Source organism: Carettochelys insculpta, chromosome 4 (genome assembly GCF_033958435.1).
Source record: "Carettochelys insculpta isolate YL-2023 chromosome 4, ASM3395843v1, whole genome shotgun sequence".
Classification (NCBI taxonomy): domain Eukaryota; kingdom Metazoa; phylum Chordata; order Testudines; family Carettochelyidae; genus Carettochelys; species Carettochelys insculpta.
This window is the reverse complement of record NC_134140.1, coordinates 124332981-124353359: the sequence shown is the minus strand read 5'-3', so window position 1 is coordinate 124353359 and position 20379 is coordinate 124332981. Positions and strand designations below refer to the sequence as shown.

Here is a 20379-nt window from a genome sequence, read left to right as displayed (position 1 = left end):
TGCAGCTGCGGAACACGGGGCAGGGGGGGTAAGAAGAGTGGAGACAGCCGTTAGTGTGAGCCCCGAGCCATGGCCCTTGTCCCCCCACCCCTCTGCTGCTGGTTCCCCATCCCCGTCCCCGGGAGATGCTGCTGCTGCTGCTGGGTGTCCCACCCCCTCCCCCCAGGGGACCCTAGAGGTTCCACTCCCCCCAGCCCCAGGGATGGGGCATGGCACTGTCGTGCTGGGGGGCAGGGGCTGATGCACTCTTCTGAGGGACATGCCACTGCTGTCCTTGGGGCCATGGTCATCTGGGCATGTGGAGGGCCCTAGTCATATCTATTACCCCCGCCCCTCAACCCCGGGGGTGTGCACTGGGGGGGTACATACCTGATGGTCCACTCCCACGGTCGGGGAACACCTGGTGGGCGGACGCCCTACTGGAGCTCCGGGATGGGATGGCGATCCGCAGGCCGGCGTCGCTGGAGGAGGACTCCCTCTCCCCCTCCTCCGGTGCCCCGGGGGTGGGCTCCTGGGGGGGCCCCCGGGGTGCGGGGCTTACCTCCGGGGCGGACTCCGCCTCCGGGGCCTGCTGGGGCTCACCTCCAGGGCGGACTCCGCCTCCAGGGCCTGCTGGGGCTCGTCGGCCAAGGTATCAAGAGTGGCCGGAGGGGAGGAGGTGTGCCGGGGGCCCAGGATGGCCCTGAGCTCCCTGTAAAAGGGGCAAGTGATGGGGGTGGCCCCAGATCGGCCGGCCACATCCCGGGCCCGGGCGTAACCCTGCCGCAGCTCCTTCACTTTACTGCATACATGATCCGGAGCGCGGGCAGGGTGACCCTGGGCGGCCAGGCCCTCGGCCAGCTGAGCGAACGCATCCGCATTCCGCCTCTTGCTCCCCATTACCTGGAGCACCTCCTCCTCACTCCAGAGCCCCAGCAGGTCCCGAAGCTTGGCCTCCATCCAGTAGGGGCCCCACTGCTGCTTCCCCACCTGGCTGCTGGGCTGGCAGCCCTGGCTCCCCTGGGGGGGGGGGTCCCCTGGGGGCGCTTGGGGGCGGCCATCACGGCGGGTGGGGGTGTGTGGGCGCGGAGGAGCATGCAGGCCGGCCTCGTGGCTGTGCTGCCACCTGCACGCTCTCTCAGCTTCCTGCACAGGAAGGCAGGGGGCGGGGAGCTTTAAGGGGCCGCTGCACGCGGCGACCATCGAGCTCAGGGGCGGGGCAGAGCGTCTCTCAACCCCACAGCTGATGGCCGTCATGGCAGACCCTGCTATTTCTATGTTGCGGGACGCGCAACGACTACATGTTCCCTACTTCGACGTTGAATGTCGAAGTAGAGCGCTATTCCCATCCCCTCATGGGGTTAGCGACTTCGACGTCTCATTGCCTAACGTCGATGTCAACTTCAAAATAGCACCCAACACGTGTAGCCATGACGGGCGCTATTTTGAAGTTGGCACCGCTTCTTCGAAGTAGCCGGCACGTGTAGACGCGGCCAAAGAGTGCAAGGACCAATGGTACCAGCTTTACTGTGAGCACAAGTGGTGCTGTGGCCTTGGTACTGGTGTACTTGCTGCTTGGTCACAGTACCAACTCTGAAGCAATGACTTGGACCTGCTGAGAAAGTCAAATGTCAGGGAAGTAGATCTGTGCTCTGGCAGTGTTTGGAGGTCATGCAACACTGTAGCGGAGTGCTGTGAAGATAAAGATGTGAACCATTGCCAGTGCTGGTCCAATGCCAAAGGGTGCTGCAAAACTGCTGGCTTGCCTCTGGACTCTGGAACCTCAGCAGAGTTGAAGGTGTCTCTGTTATAGGAGGGGTTCTGGATTCTGAAATCTCTATTAGGTCTCTGACCCCCTCAAAAGTGACTAGTGTAGAAGGAGAGTTCAACATCTCCACTGGACTTTCTCCAGGCAAGTTCATGGTTCTTGGTCCCAAGCCTTGCAAGCCAAAAAACTTTCTTGTGGTGCAGGAGCAGCTTGTGAGAGAGCCATGCCTTGCATGGAGAGCGCCCTCTGTCTGCCTTGTGGCATTTCTGTGGCACTGGTGATGTAGAACAGTGAAGTGGTGCCAACCGGCTTTGGTGCCAAGAGTCTTGAGATGCAGAGTCCTTTTTTGGAACCATTTCTTAACTTCAGGGAATACCCTACCAAGCTCATCCCGGAGACCTGTCAATCCAAAGTGGAGGTCAAAGCGCAGCCTCCATTAGCAGTTGTTTCAGCCTGAAGCTGCACTCCTTCCTTGTTCTGGGCTTGAAAGCCCTGCAGATTTTGTATTTCTCCTCTGAAGATCTTAGACAGGAGTCATTTAGCACAGACCTCTTGCAGATAAGGCAAGGCTTAATGCATGGGGCTTTCAGCATACTCCGATGTCCAGAGCAGGAGAGAGGTGTGGGCAATCTTACCCACTATGAATTACTCTGACTACAAAATTTACAAACACAAAGGCCATGTCTACACTGGCCAAAAACTTTGAAATGGCCATTTCGAAGTTTACTAATGAAGCGCTGAAATGCATATTCAGTGCTTCATTAGCATGCAGGCAGCCACGGCACTTTGAAATTGACGCGGCTCACCGCCACGCAGCTCATCCAGACAGGGCTCCTTTTCGAAAGGACCCTGGCTACTTCCAAGTCCCCTTATTCCTAGGAGCAGATGGGAATAAGGGGACTTCGCCGCCACGCAGCTCATTCAGACGGGGCTCCTTTTCGAAAGGACCCCCGCCTACTTCGAAGTCCCCTTATTCCCATCTGCTCATAGGAATAAGGGAACTTCGAAGTAGCTGGGGTCCTTTCGAAAAGGAGCCCTGTCTGAACGAGCCGCGCGGCAGCGAGCAGTGTCAATTTCGAAGTGCTGCGGCCGCCCGCATGCTAATGAATATGTATTTCAGTGCTTCATTCGTAAACATTAGTAAACTTTCCAAACTTTGCATGGCCATTTCGAAGTTTCTGGCTAGTGTATACATAGCCAAAGAAACCAACAACTAAGACCAATGAAAAATCAGATAACTGCTACAGGATCAGCAAAGACCTGAGTATTGCCAGCGAAACACTGTTCCAACACTACCATGTAAGGAGGATGGTAAGAAGGAACTGAGGAGTGGGTCATGTCAGCAGTGGCACATACAGACACCATAAGGGTGCCACCCCAGGGGTTTCCACAATCAACATGATGGAGCTACTAAGAGAAAAAGTTTCTTATGATTGTGCACGTGACGTACATACACCTGACTAGAACCAACTGGAACAAGCACTTGAAGAATCACTTACTGCACTGCACATCTCTCTTCTAGTTTATATAACTGTGTGTGATCAACACAGAAAATATGTGAAATAAATGAAGCTAAGATGTTACATCTTCCCTGTAGAATACTGTAAGACAAATGTATCAGGAAGATCACAAGAAATTTTAATCACTTTACTGCTTCTGATGAAATACTTACAGCTTATGATTTCCAGTATCAGACAAGTAGTAGATGTAATTTTTCATTTACTGCAAATTTGAACCTGGCTTTCAATTTCACAGTGTCCACTCCTCCTCCCCGCCAGTCCTATGAAATGAAATCAATGCAGGACCAAAGTGAGATAAAATTTAGGGCTACAAAGTTTTTAAGAAGATGTAAAAAGGACTCCCCCATCCTTTTTTCAGGAAACTGTGAAAGCAACATTTTCTAATGGTTACAGCAGGCAGCTAGGAATCATGAGACTCGAGCTGTTTCCAACCAGCACCAGGTTCACTGTGTAGCTTTGGATGAGCCACTGAGGACATTGTGCAATACAAGTCACTTCTATTAAACACATGTTTAAGGGTAAAGACAGTCAGCAAATTTGTATTCCAATGTAACTCTTTAAACAAAACAATACTTTGCAGCACATGTAACACACAAACATTAGTCTCTGCTCTTGAATTAAAGCCTAAAAGTGATGCTGGCCCTGGCCACACTAGCCTCTCCTTTCAGAAGGGCTTTGGTAATGTGGCACTTTGGAGTGTGCTAATGAGGCACTGCCATGAATATGCAGCGCCTCATTAGCATAATGGCAGCCACGCACACTTCGAAACTGCCTGTTTCGAAACACACGCCGCCCTTGTAGCCAGGGGCCTTTCAAAACAACCCCCCTGATTTTGAAAGCCCCTTCTTCCCAAAACCTGCTGGGAAAGGGCTTTCAAAATCAGGGAGCTATTTCAAAAGGCCCCTGGCTACATGGGCAATATGCATTTTGAAACCAGCAGTTTCAAAGCGTGCATGGCTGCTATTATGCTAATAAGGCGGTGCATGTTCATGGTAGCACCTCATTAGCATATTCTGAAGTGCCACATTACCACAGCCCTTCTGAAAGAAGGGGCTAGTGTGGCTACGGCCACTGAGTGGAAACATCAATAGTAGTACGAAAAACCACTTTACTTCCACTGACCGTATTCAGAACCAAATTAGCTATGCTCTTACATTTTTTTTAAAATTCCCACTTAATTCTGTATGATGTTATACAACCCCACACAATACTGTCCCTTTAGATTTCTCTAGGCTTCATTTTATTTAAGATGTTAGGGGAAAGTAACTTCAACTATGTAAAATGCTTTGGAAGTCTCAGCACAATGCTGAAATGCCAGATACATGTCTTTATAAAGGTAAGGATAGACAGAGATTTTTAGGTAAAATAGGTAGCCCAAAGTTGATTACACACACCCAGAATGTAGAAATTGATTTTTTTTTTTTTACTATCCCATCTGAAAACAATTTCTACTAAAAACTTCCCTTGCACAGAACATACGACAACATAATTATTCCATGTTTTGTTATCCAAGCTGTAGCATAGTGTGATTCCAGACTGAAATGCAGGACAAGACTGTGTCCCTGAGGCAGCAGGTGCACTGATATCAGGAGAACAAATAAAGCTCACAATGGCTACGTCTATACTAGCCAAAAACTTTGAAATGGCCATGCAAATGGCCATTTCGAAGTTAACTAATGAAGCACTGAAATACATATTCAGTGCCTCATTAGCATGTGGACGGCAGCAGCACTTCGAAATTGACGCGGCCCGCCACCGCGCGGCTCATCCAGACAGGGCTCCTTTTTGAAAGGACCCCGGCTACTTCGAAGTCCCCTTATTCCTATGAGCAGACAGGAATAAGGGGACTTTGAAGTAGCTGGGGTCCTTTCGAACAGGAGCCCCGTCTGGACGAGCCGTGTCAATTTTGAAGTGCTGCAGCCGCTTGCATGCTAATGAGGCGCTGAATACGTATTTCAGCACTTCATTAGTAAACTTTGAAATGGCCATCTGCATGGCCATTTTGAAGTTTTTGGCTAGTGCAGACACGGCCTATATGAAATATAAGACGTGTTCTAATACTGTCTGGCCCATGACAGAACAAACTCTTGGGGCTAGAGGCTAGTTTGGTTTATTTATTTATTTTTAAACCAGTAATGGAATCAAATAAAGATGTTATTTTCCACCGTTTAACAGAAATGCATTTGTGATCCAGGTTTGTTCCAGAACAACTGAGGACAGAACTGAAGACAATTAAATTGCTGTCATGAAGAAATCTATGGAAGGACAGCTCCTCACTCCTTGAATAGCTGCTAGTACTACTCAGATCATTTGTGCAGACTGTAACTTAATGCACTTGCTAACACCAATAATGTTCCAACAGGGTATGGCTCATTTCTCAGAGTGGATATTCTTACTACTGATTTGGCCTGGGGTACTACAGACCAAGACCTCTATCTGTCTAGCACCAACTTTTCCAACAGAAGCCACCTGTTTGTGTGGCTTTGTTCCTTTCTTCCTTTGCTCCAGTCATTGACTCCAGTCCCCTGGACTCTTGGCAGGACCAAGCACCAACCCTTTTTTGATCTATTTGCCCCTGATTCCTAAATGGTCCTCTCAAGGATTGAGCTCACCAACCTTGGGCTTGGTGGGCCAATGCTCAAACCACTGAGCTATCCCTCCCCACCGCAACTCACACAATATGAGAAAGGCTAGACTGATCACCCATCTAACTAGAAGACCTGTCACAGTCCTTCCAGAATGGTTAGTCTAGGAGACTATTTTAAAAAAATCTCTCTCCCTCCCCCAAGTGTGTAAGTAAAAGGCTGAGGTTTTGTTTCAGTTTTTTTTTTTTTTTGTTTTTCTTGGAAGGGGAGGTTTGATAGTCAGGCAGCAGTGTTGCATGCCAAAACAAAATTAGAGTGCCAGGAATTCATCTTGTGTAAATCCTGTTTTCACATAATTTTTTGTCAAAAACTTGGAGATATGGGCGCACAGAGGAAGTATTCCAGATGGGTGAAATCAATATAGCAATACTACCAGAATTACCATTGTAGGAAAATGCAAAATACAATTATTTGGAAGACCATGTAGTTGCAGAGGATCTATCCCTTATTAGGGTAGCCTTCTACAGCATTGTGTGTAGACTGAAGATTTATGTTTGGTTCACCTTGGGCCTTGTTTCTAATGCAGATCAAGCCTGCATTAGTACTTTTACTTGCATGGCTGCATTGGTTAGGAGTGTGAAAAATCCCACTTCACAAGGACACAGAAATATCAGCAAAGTCCTAGACTTGATCTGCACTAGGAGATTAAGTCAAATGTAAGAGTCTAAGGTCAATTTTATCAACCATCAGTCTATACCACAGCACTCCATAGGTCAACTTTAAGGGGCTCTAACTGACTTTTGTAATGCTGGTTTCCCCAGGAGTAACTCAAGAAAGCCAATTTTACAATGTCCAACTATACAAGTGCAGATAACAACATTATTAAAATCGATTTTATTAGCCTCCGAAACTGTCCCACAATGCCCCTCAAAGTGTCCTTGCTGGTCATCATTCCACCTCCGCTGCTCTCAGGTGAGCTAGAAGTAAGTGATAGGACAGTGGTCATCAGCCCAGGAATTATCAGTATTTCCTTTCCTCTCTGGCCAGCACGGCCAGCAGACCTGTAGATCACATCTGCGCATCACACCTTCCAGCCATGAGTCCTCAGGATCACAAAAGAATGCCAGTATGGAGCCATCAGGAGGATCTTGGACCTCATCTCACCTTCTTCCCCCCTCCACATGATCTTCCTCCAGCTGAAAGCTAGCAAAAGAAATGCTGATATTTATGTTAAAATATCACAAGGCATGATTCTCAAAGGTACACCAGGGATGCTCAGCGGTGCCACATGAAGATCTAGGAGATGAGGCAGAGCCACCAGAAAAGTAAACAGGCAAATGATTGGTCTGGGGCATCTCCCTATAAATGCCAATACTAGCTTCATGCTATTCATGCTATCCTGGGGACAGACGCAACCTCTTCCTGCAGATGACGCATCAACTCTCATGTTCCTTGGGACGATGAAGAAGCATGTCCTGACATGGAAGCGGTGGACGACAGCGGGGTCCATTCCAGGGTAGAGGCAGATCCTCAAGCCAGGATTTGTTTGTCAAGTTGGAGCCCATCCCCTTACCTCAGGAGGCGTCCATAGAGGCCAGCCTAGATCCTGGAGAGGGCACTTCTGGCGAGTATGGTTTCTTTCTACTGATAACAGTATTTTGCAATCGTGGAGGGGTGTCTATGCCCATTTCCTTTAGATCTCCTTGTTAATATTTCTACTGATGGAGCGCTGCTCCTGTTGGGACACGTCACCCACGGTCTTAGACAGGCGCTCTGCCATTCTCCCCATGAGATTTTTTGGATGATCTGACTTCTTCCTGCTTCCACAGTAAGACACCTTACCGCACAAAGCCACCATTAAATAAACTGGAATCATGGCCCCACAGGCCATTCTTGCAAATTTTCCAACATTGCATCCAAGCAGAAGGAGCAATCTTTCTTTATCTCTTTTTCTTATTTTGATGAGGTTGATGTCTCATTTCACTATCCAGAATGCATGGGAAGTTTTGCACTTCACTAATAATGTTTTGCCTTACTGCCTTACAAATCATGGCCCAGCTTTAAAATCCAGGTGCTTCAGCCACCAACTCCCTCACCACTGGGATATGTGGCTCTCCTTCCTTTTGTGGGGCCTGTGTGCCAGTTCATGTGTGCTCCTACAGTGACTTTTAATGTTTTTTTAACTCCTCCTGGAGCAGCCTGCTTTTAAACAAGGCTCTGCTTTAAGAATGCTGCAATGCAGCCACCCACTCCCCTCTTGTCTGACATCCTCTGGACACATGGCAAAATTTCTTTCCCAGGAACCGAAGGTAGCTTACCATGGTGTTGAAGGTAGACCTCTGCCACAGAAGAACTTACATCATTCTGCTTGGGATCATGCAGTCTTAAGAGACACCAGAATGACCTTGCAGTTGTAATATGTTCTTCCATACATACAGACATTCATTCTGTCAGTGTGCTCATTGTTCCCAGTAAAAATGTTGCTATTACCAATGCCTTTAAAATTTCTAAATCTATTTTTATCAGGAACCGACTTTGCAATAAAAAACAAAGGCCCCTGTCCTGCCCACATGAGGTTGCCCCAAATGTTAATTTTCCGGTATGGGAAGAAAATTCCACTCTGGAGCCTTGTAAACAGACTCAAATTTCCAAAGATTCACGGGTCATGCACCCTTCCCAACCACCCCACGTTGGTCAGCGAAACAACCTTTGTGATCCACCAATGCCTGCAACGCCACAAAAAGTACCCCTTGCAGTTAAATGTACTCTGAGGCCTGGGGCTCCAGTGCTAGGATGGGGATGTGAGTTCTGTCTCTGGCCCCGTGGCGATTAGGAAACCCCATGGCATCAAATCTGTCCACTATCTCCTGCACATTCCCCAGAGTCGCTGTCTTTTATAGGAGCAGCTTATTGATCACCTTGGCTACCTGGATGACAACCGCCTCCACTGTAGATTTGCCCACTCCAAATCGATTTGCCACTGACCGGCAGCTGTCTGGCATTGCAAACTTCCACAGAGCAATTGCCACACGCTTCTCTACTGTCAAAGCAGGTCTTGTTCTGCTATTGCTGTGCTTCAGGGAGGGAGACAGCAGTTCACAAAGTTCCATGAAACCAGCCCTTCACATGCAGAAGTTTTGCAGCTACTGTTGATCATCCCATGATTGCAAAATGATGCGATCCCACCAGTCTGAGCTGCTTTTGTGGCTCCAAAACCTGCACTTCACACTGTGCACTGCTTCCAGTGCTGCCAGCAACTCCCTGATGCTTCTCTCTAGATCTTCACATCTGTCAGCATCCCCAGCAGCAATGACCTTACACTGCATGGGCATTACATTCAGAATATCCTGCATCGCAGCGTGGGAACTCAAAACAAAACACTGCAACTTTGAAGTGTCTCGGGATCCATGCTACCATTTGTAATGACGGACGGCAGGCAATATAAAACTGCATAAAAGCTCAGTTTGTTTTCAGCGGGAAGTGAGGGAAATGCATTCTGGGATGATGACTTCAGAAACCCAGAACCACTTCTGGCAACTTTTTTTCCCCAAGATACTGGCACGAAATCCCAAAATGCGATATGTCTGCAGGAACTGTGGGATACATGCCCACAATGCACTGCTTTCACAGTCAGACTTAAGCAACCTTGCAGGGACACACTAAATCGACTTTGAGCAGTTCAGGACACTCAATTTTGACTTTATAAAATCTAGTGTTAAAAAGTCAACTTTAATAAATTTGACTTTATTCCCCAGTATAGATTCACCCCCAGTTTACAGGCAATTACATCAGAGTCCTTTTGACAGTACAGCTTATTTCATCCAAAGAAGTGGTATATTTTGCTGGTATAAGCTACCAGACACACAAGACAGTATAGCTCTACCAGTATCAATCTACCACTATGGATAAGACAACCCCTTTTGAGTGTAAACAAGGCGTGTTACCACCTGTCAGAATATGAATGATGCAATTTTCTTACTGGTTATAATCCTTACATTTTTTTCTACTACTTCAGCCACAAGTGAAATGCTCTCCTTCACTGTGTACAATCATTTCTACTTTTCCCATTCAAACCCTTTTTCTGATTTTTTATTTGTTGTACCTTTTGTTTTGTGTTTGGATATAATACTGAGTTAGTTACACAACAGGTTAACACCACAATGTGCTATACACTCATCTGTCATTAAGCAAGTACTTTATTTACAAGTACTCGCTTAAATGAGGGATACATATCTCCCCCGCCCCCGTTAACTCAACAAGTGAACTCCCCCCCCCAACTAATATGAGTGTAACCCTCTCCCCGTGGCTCCAACCCCCAGTAATCTGACCCCCTCCCACCAGCCCCACAGCCCCAACCCACTGCAGCCAAAATCCCCACTGTCCCCACAGCCTGCCCTCACCCCCAAGAGCCCTGTGGTCCCAAACCAGGGCAGCCAGACTCCCCCGCTGGCCCCACAGCCTAAACCCCCTGTGGCCCCGCAGCTTGACCCCCGCCAGCCCCGCACCACGGCAGCATAACCGGCCCTGCAGCCATAACCCCCTGCTGGTCCTGTGGCCTTGCACAGGGCAGCGGCAGCATAACTAGCCCTACTGACAGGCCACCGTCGGCTCTGCGGCCCTGTGCCGCAGCAGCCTAACAGGCCCCACAAACAGACGCCCCTGTGGCAGCGGCAGCAGCAGTGTAACCAGCCCTGCAAACAGAGCCCCATGCTGGCCCCGTGGCTCGACCCTGCTGCCCCACGCTGCGGCAGTGGCAGCGTAACTGCGTCTGCGGATCCTCTGCCAGACCCTCGGTCCCCAGCCTGACCCCCGCCCCCCCGCTGGCCCTGCTGCCCCAAACCGCAGCAGCCAGACACCCCCTACCACCTGTACCACCCCCTGCGGCACCGCAGCTTGAACCCCCCCCACCATAATTTAATCCTCCCTCCCACTCACAGCCCCAAACTGCCCCCAGCCTTTAACCCTCCCCAGTCCAAGGTTAACTTCCCCTTTACAACTTGCTGCCATTCCTTCCCCAAGATAGGAGCCCTCAGGAACCAATTAGAGACTTTTACATATATTTTAATAGGAATTTAGTGTCCCTCTTATGAGTTTTCACCTATGAGCAGAAAGTTGGGAACCAATTGTGCTCGTATAGTGAGGGATGAGTGCGTGTGTACACACACACGCACACACACAGAGATCTGATCTTCTAGTTACATCTCTTAATGTATATGCTATTTTAATTTTATGACTATCATCTGCAATTGTAAAGAAGTCTAGTAAAACAAAAGATGACCCTGTAACCGAGTCCTGGTAAAAAGAAAAAAAAAGAAAATGTAATGCTTCAAAAAGTCCGCAGATTTTATGAATTATCCTCAGTGTGACACTTTCAAAGAAGATAAGAAAAAACATTAAAGTAAAAAAGTGATCGACTCAAATGAGAAAGAAGAATTTGATTTCCACAAACCACCAACTTAAAAAAGACAACTTTGTTACAAGTAGAAAAAATGTTTGCATCGGCCTAAAGGAGCTTGTTCTTCCCTGTGACATGAAAGAAATTAAGGTCTATTAAATATAAATGAAAAAGCAAGGTATTTTAAGATAAAAAAATCCCTGCTCACCATCCAGTCGCAATGCAGCTGTTTCTTTTTCCTTTTAATATTCCCAAGAACAACTTAAAAAAAAGTTAGACAGATGTTTTGCCAAAAGACACCCATTATATTCTTAGCCATATCTTAAACAAATGTAAGACAGGAACCATAAAATTCAAAGTTATAGTTATCTCAAGGCAACTACACCTATTTCTTTCAATATTTCCCTATTATTCTGTAGGTCTCTGTTATGAAATGCATGCCTTTACGGGCTCGTTTACACAAGCTTGCTCCTTCAAAGAGGGCAAATAAATGAGCCCAATCAGAGAATAGCAATGAGGGGCTGCACTGCACATGCAGCACCTCATTAGCATGATTCCCTCCATGCGAACTTCGAAGCATCAGCAAGCAGTCTAGCCACAGGCACTTCAGTGTACCCACACTTCAAGATTCCCCTCCTCCCAAAACATTTTGGGAGTAAGAGAACTTCAAAGTTGGGCAGCTACTTTGAAGCAGCCGTGGCTACACTGCTTGTCAGCATTTCAAAGTTCGCAATTTTGAAGTTCACGTGGCAGGAATTATGCTAATAAGGTGCTGCATATGCAGCACAGCACTTCATTGCTATTCTCTAATCAGGCTTGTTTACGTGCCCCCTTCGAAGCCCCATGTGTAGGAGAATATATATCCAAGTAGTGTACTGCATACATACAGATGATTAAGGTATGAAACGGCGGCAGTTGCAACAATTTCATTAGTGTTGTGCATTTAAGTTATCAACTATAAAATGCCTTCAGTATAGGATGTATTAAGCAACATAGGTCTCCTATACTTAATTTGTAAAGATGAGAAAATTAGCAAGTCACATCAGTATTAGTTAGGTTCATCAGGGGAGGAGGATGGGGTGCCAGGCTCCTTTTCAAAAGCATAGCGTGAACGATCAATTTGCCCATGCACCAGTAAGAATAATTCTCTAATCAGCTATTTCTGCACAGTTCAAGTTTTAATTTAAAAAAGTTAAATACAGCGCACCTTAAAGTCTTATATCCATCTGAAAATACTTTTATCTACTGTTACAAGCAATGTTTCTAATTACTGAATGTGAAAGATTAGATACAAAAACTTAAATTTGCTTACCTTGTACATTCAGTCACTTTGGCAGCTGTGTGTGTGATCAGTTTCACTACCTTGCTTGCATAAATGTTTGTGTGCAGTTACCCTCTTTGTGTGTCTCCTTCACACAAACAAATGGGAGAGAAAATGTTTCACAGTAAAATTTGATATTAAAGTCATAAATACTGACAGCTGGAATTTAGGGGTAGATGTGATACTGCAACTACTATAATCTCTTTTTAATAGCTGACTAGATGTCAAGTAAACTGCAACTGGGTGTATCCCCATCACCTGCTGGTGGAGACCCAACTAGCAACAGGCTCCAGACCCATGAGGTGACTATTGCCTCCTGGCCAGAGCTAGATGTGGGTTCTTAGTCACCTGAACTTTACAAACAGACTGAGGAATGACTGCAGAGAAGGCAGGATACTCTTCCAGAAAAGAACTCATTAGACCAAAAGAATTTCCCAGGGGGTATGAACCCTGAAGCAGGTACTAATGAGAGCATGAATGAGGCCTAGGGGAAGCAGCAGGGGAAAATCCTGCTAAACAAGAAAAAATAGGGGAAGATCCCTGTATGAGCATGTGTGATGGAGTTCTGGGGTCCCCCAAGCTCTGCACCCTGTCCGCAGGCAGGAGAGTCTCTCACTCAGCAGGAGAACAGCGGGTTTATTAGCCGACAGGACACAGCATCGTACAGAGGAGTCAGTACAGCAGGCAGAGACAGCCAGTCCCATCCATGTTGAGGAGAGGAGGCCCCGAGGGGCCCCCAGAGCTGGAGCCTGGCCCCCTCCTTTGTCTCGCTCTCCCTCAGCCCAGACTAACTGCTTCCCAACTCCCAGTTCCAATTCAAACCCCTCAGGCTCCACCTCCTCCTTTGTCTGCAGTACAAAGGTGTTACCTGGTCATCAAGGTTACCCTCAGCAGGAGCCCCACACCCTCTGAGCCACTCACATACACACAGGTATCCCCCACTCCATCACAGCATGTTAGGCTTCTGTGAGAGAGAAGCCCAAAAACAGAGCCAGTAAGAGCCCTTCGGTGAAGTCTGAACGTGCGGGGAACTCACTAGTTTGACGGTTTATTTGGATTTGCAGGGGACTTCTTTTGCTATCCTAGAGGAGGTTTAAAACTTTTATGTGACTTGCCCAGAAGCCCTGACAACACAAGAGTTTGGGGATATACAAAGACAGATACCCTGCAGAGAGTGCTGGAGACAAAAGCTACTGCAACATCACACCCTGAGTCAAAGGGGTGCCTAGGTGCTGAGTGTGCTATGAACACACAGAATATCTCTAAGTTATTAATAAGTTAGTCTTAGAGAATACCCTACATTTGCATTAGGAACTCAACCTGTATTTGAGTCAAGAAAGAATTTCCCTCTCTGGTTTGGTTGTCTGAGACCCTGTAAGTTTAATGCCATTCACTGAAGCATTGAGTACAGGTCACTGACAGGTTTAAATTAGTGCAAAGGGTGGATTCTCTATAACCTGAAGTCTTTAAACCATGAGTGGAGATTTTAACAAACTAACAAAATAGGAAGAAAGGTTCTTTAGAAAACAGGGTTTGTTTTTGAAGGAACCCCATCTACATGCTGGTTTTGCTTCTGGAAAAGGCTCTTCCAGAAGCAAGATTGTGCGAGAATATGCAAATAAAGCATGAAGATATGTAAATCTGCATCTCATTTGCATTTCCTCACTCATTTGCATTCCCTTTTTGAAAGGTGAATGTAGTGTAGACACAGCCTGTTAGAGTGACGGAGATAATTTGTTTCCACTTCTCTCATGAGTTGTTGAGCAGAGGAAAACAGAAGACAAGTGCCTTCAAGTAGGTGCACATGCAGTGCTTAAACTTACGAGCTCCTCCAGTACCAAACCACATTTGTCAAGTAATTTAAAAAAAATCAATCATATGATTAATTCTGCTGTTAAATAATAATGGAATACCATTTACTTTAAATATGTTGGATGTTATATACATTTTCAAATACAGTGGGGTCTCATCATTTGCGAGGGTTCCGCGTTGAGAACCCTTTCAAATAATGAATTTTGCAAAAACTGTACGGCAGCTGCTCCCGCCTGGGGCCTGGCTGACAGCGCTCCCTTCCCCGGGGCCCTGGGGGAAAGTGGCAGCTGCTGGCGCTCTCCACCCTAGAGCACCAGGAAGTGGGGGCTGCCAGCACTCCATGCCCCAGAGCCCCCAGAAAGCGGCTGCTCACAGCCACTCACAAATAATTGAATTGGCGAGCCTTCAGTTCACAAATACTGAGACCCTACTGTATATTGATTTCAATTACAACAATGTACAGTGCTCGCTTTGTATTCTTGATTTCAAATATCTGCACTGTAAAGAACAGAGGTATTTTTCAATTCATCTCATACAAGTACAGGTTGCACCTCCTTCATTCGGCACGATCGGGACAGGTCAACAAGAGAATTTCCTGGATTAGAGGATGTCCCCTTCCAGGGGCTTCCACATGCCTGTTTCAGCTCCCCCAGTGCAACTCCCTGCTGTCCTGGCCAATGCTGCCACGATGCTCTGGTCCCCTGCTGCTGCAGGATCCATCTCTGGCCCCACTGAGCTCAAGCCCCAGCCTGTCATGGGACTCTGACAGGCACCACCCAGCCCACGCTGCCACTGGGCTCCAGCCCTGGTTGAGGCTCCAGCCCTAGTCACATGCTCCCTGGGGCTCCAGGCACAGCCCATACTGCGACAACTCCAGTCTGCCTCACACAGCACTCCAACCACAGACTGGACTCCCCCAGGCTGCAGTCAAGCTCTGTCCCCTGGCCCCCACAATATTCCGACTCTGGCCCCCCAGTCTCTTCAGGGCTGAACTTCGGCCTCTGGCTTCTGCCCCAGCTGCTGCCCTGCCCTGCTGCTTCTAGGGCTCTAGCCCCGGCCATTTGCTGCTGCAGACTGCCCCAGGGTTCTGGCCACAGGTGGCCCACGTTCTTGCAATTGGCAGCCTCCCTTTCACCTCAGTTCTTTACTCCAGGAGCATGCAGGGTCCTGCTGGATGAAGGATGTTGCCACCTCAGAATACATACAGAGCAGTATTCAATTTGCAATCTGTTTAAACTCAGACTTAACACGGACAAAAGACAAGGACACCTAAACAATATGGCGTTACACCACGGGTGAAGAGAAGGGGTTATAGCTAAGATTAAAGAGACTCGGAGGATCCAAAACAAACCTAACTGGTCCATTTTAACCAGTAATACTGCATTCAGATCTAGAGTTCTACATTTCAGCAGGTTTTTAAAAAGTGAGAAATCCATGTACTGAATGCGTGCCATAGGGTATTTTAGAATAAAGTACTTAACGTTTCTAAACCACTGTCTTCAAACCTGCCACAGGCACTTCACGGATGGCAAAGTTCACAGCAACTACAGTAGAACTTCAGTTACAATTTGACCTGTCAACAACACATCTCATCTTGAACTAGAAATATGTGACCAGGAAGTGGGGGTGAAGCAAATACTATGTCAAATGTAAGCTAAATAAAAAAAAGTTTTTTTAAAAATTGACATAGTAAGAAGACACAGAAGCCATTTCATTTAAATTACAATGGTTAAAAGCAGCACTCTTTTTCTGCATGGTTAAATATCAAAGCTGTATTAAGTTAATATTCACTTGTAAACTTTTGAAGGAACCACAATGCTACGTTCAAGGATGTGAACATTTCAGAGCTACTGCCAACTTTAATTCCTGAGGTGTTTCTAACTTTGAAGTTAAACTGAATCAGATTTTAGCAAAATAGGATGAATTCTATTTAAATAATTTGCAAATATTTTAGGTCAACACAAAATGAAACAGGTCTAAGGACCTAACTGAGCTACCAAGTATACTGTGGTGTACTCTTATAACACCCTGAGCATTTCATACTAACTAGTTAAGAATGTACTTTAGGGTGTGCCACTCATAAATTGTGAGAACTGGGAATTATAGGTTTTCAGCATTTCTCAGGATCTCTGTCAAAGCTTGGAAAGATGGCTGTAACACAGTGAGTATCACCTGCACAAGCAAAACCAAAGAATGATACAACATGATCCCTAACACTGTAAATAAGGCCATATTGCCAGATCTTGACCAAAAACACCAGACAAATGCCATATGCAGTATGTTATCTACATGAAATACTTTGTAAGCTGTCCCATGATATTAGAGATAAAAAAATTCTCACCCATCTTGTCTTTTCTCTATGCTATCTGTACAACATGGCTGATATATTTTCATGTTTACCAGGAATTTCTGTTTACCCAAAACATAAATCTGTAGTGACTAAACACCAGTTAATAACCCCGGAAGATATTGGTCATCATTAACACCTACTAAAATTATGAATGGGGTTATTCTTTCTGAACTGTGATGCATCAACAAAATCATTTGGTTTAAAAAAAAAAAAAAAAAACACAACCCACAAGAAATACTGCTATGCACATCCTAGTGGAATAGTAGTATCTCATTGACCTTTTACACCTATCAAAGGGTGAAGAGGATACACACTGCTAGCTAGCATTTGACCAGTACTTTTAAAGATCACCTGCACTCTAAGGAGGTACATCTGATGACCACGGCAACACACAAACAGCAACACTTTATGAAAGGATTACCATCTATATCACTGCATGGGTATATAATTTGTACCTGCATTCCTAGTCACAAAAGCAAGCTGTGGATAGCCACATCTGCAAATCTGCAGAGTTCTAGAAACAAATTTCATATCCACCTCCCTACGTGCAAAAACGAGCCACTGACGCAGATCCACACGGATATAAAGCGGTCAGCAGCAGATTTGCAAGGCTCTAGGTAACAAGCCTATGCCTGAGGAATACCAGTAGCACCACCTTCATGGGAAGGCAACTGCTTTTTCCAACCCCCGCTACCCCAAGTCCTTTAACACACACCTCGCCCTTTGTCAAGCTGTCAAAGGCCGGCACCATGAGTCGTTTCCCCGCCCCATCCCCCCGGCACAGAGCAGCACCTAGTATAGGCTGCAACACTGAGCAATCTGCGGGACCCACGGGAGATGTCACTGCCCGGGTCAGGCCCCTGGAAGGCGGCCTAGGCCTCAGCAGCCGCCCCGCGGTCGTTACCTTCCCAGCCAGGCCAGCCCCGTGCCCCGTGCCCAAGCCCAGCCGCTGCGCGCGGGGTCTCGCCGCTCAGGCCAAGCGGCAGCGGCAGCGGCAGGCGCCTCGGTGCCAGGCTCCGGCCGGACGGGGGCCGGGCGCAGCGCCGGTGGGGCGGCCAGTCCCGGGGCGGCGGCGAGAGGAGCCGCGGGGCTGTTTTGCTGCAGACGCTGGTATGTCAGGGGCCGGGATTGGATTTCGAAAGATCCGCCATTTTCACCTCGTCATCACCATCGGCAACAAGCGCAGCCTCCGCCCCCGGCGCGGCCGGACCCACCCTCCGCGCTGAGTCCCGCCCGCCAAGCCCCGCGCCCGCCCGGGGAGCCGCGGGCAGGGGCGCCACAGCCCGGCCGAGGAGGGGGCGCTCGCCTCCCCGCGCGTGTGAGAGAAGGGGGATGATCGCGCCCCCCACACAGCGCCCCCGCGGCCACCCTCCCCCAGCTCCGGCCTCCTCCCTGGCAGAAAGGGGCGGAGGGTGGCCGGTGAATGACAGACACCAAATGGGGGAAGGGACGAGATAAGACGTTGAGAACAAGTTATCAAATGGATGTCCCGCCGGCGGCCAGCGCGAGAGCAAGAGCGTAACCCCGCTGGAAACGCTGGCTGCGAGACAGCTGCATCCCCCCCTCGGAGCTGCCAAGCAGCAAGCGTCAACCTTAACCTTGCCCAACTCCCGTGCAGTAGAGAACCTGTTATGTCACCTTGGGCCACATATAAACCTCTCGGTTACTGTTATCACTTTGGGCAACATATCAACTCACACCTTAGGATAGAGTTACAAAAACACAAAGGTGCCAGAAAAATAGCAGAGTTTAGGCAAAGACGTTGGCGCTTAGGGGAAATACTTGTCTGCAGGTCATGGCTGAGTTATTTTCAGGTTGAAAACTTCACAGCAGATTAAAGATGGTCCCCGCCCCCCAACATGAAATCCTAGACGACTGCAGGAAAGTACAAAGTAACAGCCACTGTACATTCCAACACTAGGCTACTGTACTATCCCAATACCTGTCTTGGGTTTTATTCCCCCCGCCCCATTGAACAGTTCTAAAAGTCAATCATATGGGCACTTGGTAAAATGTATCAGACAATAAACAGACCTAAGAAAAACAAACCCACAAATATTTAATAGAGCAAATATTTTTAGTTAAAGCACAAGCAGTATGAAAATAAAAACAAATAAATTATTCTTGGATCAAGAATTCTACAATGGCACAAAAAGGTACTTCATATAACTAGTCACCAACATATAAGATGCTCCAAAGCTGCAGTCTAAGCCCAGAAGGAACTACCAGATCATGTGGTCTGATCTCCTGTATACCACCTAGTCACTAAACCAAACAACCCAAATTAGACCAAAATATTGCAGCCTTCAGAAAACTAGAGGGTTGGTCTGAACTACAGAGTGAAGTCAACACAAGGCAGGTTACATGGATATAACTCTGAAAGTAGGTCAACACTAGACCTGAAAGTCCATCTTAGATACTCAATTCCATCTACAACTGAATAGCTGAAATCAACATATGTAAGACTGATTCATCAGGCCATCCTCACAAAGACAGAAAACCCATCCACGTTCCTTACTCCTCATATCAATGAAGAGTACAAGGGTCAACTGTTGAGCCCTGATGGTTCAATTTAGTGTGTCCCCGCTAGGTGCACTAAATCAAACCCAAGAAGATTCACCCTGGCCGGACTGATCTTCCGTACTTGACCAATGCTCCTTCTGATGTATGTCACCCATTAAACTAACCTAGTAACCACACCTCCATCAGAGGCTACATCATCCAGGTAAGCTCTATTAGAGCAACAGTCTGTGCGCTGTATTATTTGTATCACCCAGTAGTGCTCAATCCCACAGCTGGAGGCTAGAGCTGTCAATGCTCCCACAGTTAAATCAATATAAGTGCTCCAGGTGAGGATGCACACCCTGACTGATGTCCATGGTATGTCCTCTCTATCACTACAGTAATTACTAAGGTGGCTGTATTTTGACATAACTTAGGTTGATTTATTGAGGTGGTGCACCAGTGCTAAGGGCACCTACAATGGCAGATAATACATTGAGAGATACGCAGAGATGATTCAGAGTAAGTGACCCCTGCTTCCTACTGCAACCCAAAAGTGAAAAACCCACACGGAAATCTGATCCAGGAGAAAATTCCTTCCCAAACCCACATATGGTGGGCAAAAGGCTAGGTCTACACTGGCTGCAGAAGATCGAACGCTTAGGTTTGATTTTCCAGGGTGCCATTTCACATGTGCACAAAATGGCACATTCCAGACTCATTGTCGGTTCCGGAACTCCTTGCGAGCCTCAAGGATTAAGAAATGTCAGCAGGAGGAGCACCCCTGTCAACATTTTGCAATGAAGATAGGGACCAATCTTGACTGCTGCAAAATCAATTTTAGGTACTCATCTGACATACATAAAATTGTATAGCAGCTGTCAACTTTTCCAGTAAGAGTACACACAGCCTTATTGAAACAAAAAGCAGTCAAGTAGCACTTTAAAGACTAGCAAAATAGTTTGTTAGATGATCTTTCGTGGGACAGAAGTGGGTCTGTCCCACGTAAGCTCACCTAATAAACTATTTTGCTAGTCTTTAAAGTGCTACTTGACTGCTTTTTGTTTTGATAGCGTATAGACTAGCATGGCTTCCTCTCTGTTACTATACAGCCTTATTGAGAATGAGAGGTGACAAATACAGTTGC

General features: G+C 47.1%; 1 protein-coding gene across 8 annotated transcripts in view; it reads right to left on the bottom strand.

The window, feature by feature from the left end:
• LIN54 (lin-54 DREAM MuvB core complex component) overlaps window positions 1-18016 on the bottom strand; it is a 71275-nt gene extending 53259 nt beyond the window's left edge. For 2 of the 8 annotated variants that reach the window (XM_074993704.1, XM_074993703.1), the window contains exon 1: window positions 17635-17875. The gene's annotated coding sequence lies outside the window, so the exon portion shown is untranslated. The other 6 variants (XM_074993700.1, XM_074993699.1, XM_074993705.1 and 3 more) reach the window with 6 other exon arrangements.
• Between the last annotated feature and the right edge of the window lie 2363 nt (window positions 18017-20379).